Here is a 5,061-nt window from a genome sequence, read left to right as displayed (position 1 = left end):
ATTTCCTAAGAGCCAAGGTCACTACAGGATTCTCAGGTCCTCTAATTCAGGCTAAAAGAATGTCTGGAAGGGCCTTTCCTGGGAGGGGGGTGGTATTTCTGTGAGCATGTTGTGTGGATGTTTCTATGAGAGACTTACCTGGGGATGTACCTGAAGGTTACTGTGCTTCAGGAGATGAGTGGAGGAGTTTTTGCTGGGTTTGCATCAGGGAGAGGGTGCATTTAGTAGGTGATTGGCAGGCTTGGCTCAGCAAGGCAGGAAGGTGGGGCTGCACAAGCTCATAGGCCCTGTTCACCAACCCAGCTCTTGTCTTGCCTATCTGTGAATATCAGTGGAGCTGAAGGAGATATTCCAGGAACATAACCCTGACTGATCCCTTGCATCCCTGGAACTAGTCCCTGGAGATTTCCAGGACCCGAGTCTTGCTGAGCAAGGAGTCAACCAAGTCTATGATGAAATTCAGAGATGTGGAGGTCATACTGCTTCTGCTGTAGCAGTCAGGAGTGGTGGGATGCTGGGAACAGCCCAGGAACAGCTCACCATGGCCATACAGGTAAACCTCTTGATGCAGGGAAAGTGAGGCAAGTATCTATCTGCACTTTTTAAGGACCTTCTCACCACAAGGTTGCCTTCTGATTGCTTAGCCTGTAAGCTACTCTTTAGAACCTTCTTTGAGCCCAAGTGCCTTCCAAATACTTCCTAGTGCCCAGCTACTTTACAAAGCTTTCCATGGGGCCTCTACTGCCTTGTGAGCCTTTAGAAATTGCTAGAGTCAGGCCTGAGAGATGGCTCCATCATTAAAAGCTAGGCTCATGACCAAAAAATAAGAAGTTGCTAAAGTTTTGAGTGTTCCTGGGGCAGCCTGGCTAATCCTCATAGGTGAGCTCCTTGGTAAAAGTGGAAATTTTATGAGACAGACAAACTCATAACTGTTGTTTTGAGGCATTTGTTGTTTTGTATTTTAAAAACTACTTATATTGGTAATTATCAGAATGATGGAGGTTGTTGATATTATAAATTGTTCCTGTTTCTAATAGAAATAGGAACAGGTTTTGGTCTCTTGGTAAGAATTGTGGTAATTGCAGTCAGAAAGGTAAAGACCCACTAATCAACTGACAACAAATGCTGGAGAGGAAGTGGGGAAAAGAGAAACGTCATGAACAAGAAGGTGGATGTGCATTGTTACTATAACAAATGTTATACTTTATTATGCTGATGGCCATCACACAAGGTTCACTGTCTGAATTCCTAACTACGGTCCTAAGCCTATTTCCCCAGGGCTGTGTGCAGTGTATCTTAGCTGGAAAGTCAGGTCCAGTCTCTGACAGAAATCTCTGATTAGAGGGTCAGGATCCTGGGGGAGACTCCCCAGCCACAGTGCAGATCAAGGTGGCATATCTCCAGATGTGGAGAGCAGAGCATTACTCTTGATCTCTGCTGATATACTGTCCAGTGGGCATGATGGGGTTTTAGGACTGTGTCTGGTTATCTTGAGTGAGTGATGTCATTGAATTCTGGTTATCAGGTGCAGCCTTGGGTATAGTGGAGTTCCTGACTAAACTATTTTTACATGTCTAAAAGACATGTATGTTTTTACTATGCTCATTATAATAAGGCTTATGATTCATATATATTTGTCCATGAATAACAAATAAAACACCAGGATGCCTTGGAATTAATAACAGTATGGCTTTTTCTTGGGCAAATGAAAAAATGGGAAAAATAGCAGTTTACCCTGTACAAGTTATTGGAAGCAGAGTTATTAAAACAGGCATCTCAGAAAGCATAACCAGTGTTAAAGAAGTGCCTCATTTCCTCTGTGTCCTGTTGGAGGACAAGGAGCAACGTCGTCATTATTCCTACATTGGGTTAAATGTAAGCTGAATACTTCATATAATCTACCATGGGGCCTTGGGTGACCCCACAGAAAATTTCATGGTCTTATAAGTTATGGTGTGGAAATAAATATTCTTTCTCAATAGTATGGGTGCATTGTTTCCTCACACAGGAGAACATATCATACTTCCTTGTGAGTATTAATACTTAGTACCTGTGGTAGTTTGAATGTAATTGGCTTCCATAAGCTCAAAGATGTGGCACTATTAGGAAGTGTGGCTTTGTTGCAGTAGGTATGGCCTTGTGGAGGAAGGTTGTTACTGTGGGAGTGGGTTTTGAGGTCTCATATATGCTCAAGCCACATCCAGTGTCGCAGACCACCTCCTTTTCCTGTGGGTCAAGTTGTACAATGCCCAGCTCCTTCTCCAGTACCATGTCTGCCTGCACACCACCACACTGCACCATGATGATAATGGACTAAATCTCTAAGAATGTAAGTCATTCAAATTAAATGTTTTCCTTTATAAGAGTTGCCATGGTCATGGTGTCTCTTCACAGCAGTAGAAACCCTACCTAAGGCAGTACAGGATTCATTTATTACCCTTTAGGGAGAAAATATTATGAGAACACTGCTAATTTTACTTGTTTCTTTTAAGTATGGAAGATCACATAATTATTTTATATTTCAACATTGCATGGCACAGGTACAGTACAGCAGTCTCGTCTACATATCCTATTCCTCCACTTATAGCTTTGACATGTGCATTTTTAAAATTATTATTTATTTTAAAATTAACATATAGGTTGACTTTTTCTTTATTGAATACAATAACTAATGTAAAGATCATAAGACACGAGCATTGCAAAGTAATTATGGATTGAGTCCTGTATTTCAGTTAGTATAGGAGTTGCATAAAATGCACAAAGCCCTGTGTTCAATGTCCAAAACCACATCAACTGTATATGTTAATATTAGCACTTAGGACTTGAAGTAAATCCCTTTTAGCATCAACTCATTAACATTTTTCTTCTAATTGTTATAACAAATTAAATTCATAACATCTACATTTTCTTTTTATATTTTTAAATCTCAGCTAATTTTACTTTTGATACAATCATATCACACATAAGCTTGTGTTGTTGCTCCTCATGTGTTATTAATAGAAAACTCAGTAATCCAGTATAGTCATTCTTTATTTCATGTAACATACAATAACAGCTATTTCACTCAATGTGTTGATAGCACAACAATTAATGTCATAATTGTGAATCATCAACATCCTTTTAGTTTTCGATTGCAGAAAAATATAAAAAAGAGTGGTATTACAAAAATTTCAATACAATACTTGGAAAATTTGTAACTATTTAAAAAAATTCTTAAAAATTCATTATGTTACTGGCAGCTGGAATATTTACTCTAATAGGCATTCTTTCAGCCTCCACAGTTGGAATCTTAGCATAAAACAAAATGTGTGAACAGCTCAATTTACAAACAAACTAGTTAAAATGTTTCTAAATTAGAAAAAGTTCAAGAAAAATTGATATTGATTTTATAGAATGATTGGATTGTAGCTTGAGTTTTCCTGCCTGGCCCACGGTCAGGGCAAATCTCTCTCACCTGTCAGTCTCACAGCTGCTCAGACCCAACCAAGTAAACACAGAGACTTATATTGGTTACAAACTGTATGGCCGTGGCAGGCTTCTTGATAACTGTTCTTACAGCTTAAATTAATCCATTTTTTGTAAGTCTGTACCTTGCCACGTGGCTCGTGGCTTACCGGAGTCTTTACATGCTGTTTGTCATTGTGGTGGCTGGCAGTGTCTGACTCAGCCTTCCACTTCCCAGCTTTATTATCCTCCTTGTCCTGCCTATACTTCCTGTCTGGCCACTGACCAATCAGTGATTTATTTATTGACCAATCAGCAACACACTTGACATACAGACCATCCCACAGCATTGGATGGAGGAAAACTACCTAGGAATGTAAGCTGTAAAATTTCTCCCACTTCCAGTTCTCTTGAAATATAAGTAAATATAAAGAAAATTCCTTGGAAGCTCCATATTGTATAGAAAATTGCCATGCTTTGAATAATGAGCCAACGGTATAGAAATGTTTGCTGGAATTTGTTTTAAAATATTCAATATATTATTTATTAAGCTGTTTGTAGATAGTGTTCTAAGCCAGCTGGAACTTTTTTTTTTTTTTTTTTTTTTTTTTGGTTTTTCGAGACAGGGTTTCTCTGTGTAGCTTTGCGCCTTTCCTGGAACTCACTTGGTAGTCCAGGCTGGCCTCGAACTCACAGAGATCCGCCTGGCTCTGCCTCCCGAGTGCTGGGATTAAAGGCGTGCGCCACCACCGCCCGGCCAGCTGGAACTTTTTAATGAGATCCTGTAACAAACAAAAAGCAAAATTATATTCAACTGTATTTGTGAGTGTGTGTGTGTGTGTTATAAGACATGTCTTACTATCGTACTCACTATGTAGACCAATCTGTCTCAAATTCAAGGAAATCTGCCTGGCTCTGCTACCTACTGTTCTTGGCTACATTCATTTCTGAGAATAATTTGACGGGGACCAGTGGTGACACCTGAAATGACTTAAAGAGATATCGTCCTGAATCTGCTGTGCTCTTCATAATTTAGTTTTGTTCTTATTTCACTCGTGCTTGTGTGTGTGTGTGTGTGTGTGTGTGTGTGTGTGTGTGTGTGTGTGCGTGTGTGTGTGTGTCTATATAGCACAAGTTTTCCTCAAACTGCCAGTGGTCTTCCTGCCTCTGTACTCCCATTTATGGCTCAAGTGGGCTCTCCTAAAATTATTTAATGAGACTTGAGAATGGTCAGACAAAAATAGCAGTTCTGTGAAAGGATGAAAGACCCAGAGACACAGCCTCATGCTGTGTTGCTGCAAACTAGGTGTTTATACGGACCATCTCTTTCCACACCTGGGACTGTGGTAATCAGTCCCAGCCACTGTGGACTTTGTTTATAATGTTCTAGAGATACCTTGTGTTACTCTTGTGCAATATTGTCAGATTAGCCTCCTTCTGAAATTGTATACTTTCTTTTAAAACTGAACCCATCGGTTACATAAAGTAGAGACTTGCTGTGGAATTTGGTGCAAATCTCCAGCATTTATGGATAGGTTTGTGCTTAAGGTGGACGCTAGGGCAGGAATCCACTGGACCTGCCTCCCCTCAGCTCACCCGATCCTGTCACTCAGCCCT

Source organism: Peromyscus californicus, unplaced genomic scaffold (assembly GCF_007827085.1).
Source record: "Peromyscus californicus insignis strain IS unplaced genomic scaffold, ASM782708v3 Scaffold_9__1_contigs__length_137607984, whole genome shotgun sequence".
NCBI classification, from domain to species: Eukaryota; Metazoa; Chordata; class Mammalia; order Rodentia; family Cricetidae; genus Peromyscus; species Peromyscus californicus.
The sequence above is the reverse complement of the archived record's forward strand: the minus strand, read 5'-3'. Positions refer to the sequence as shown.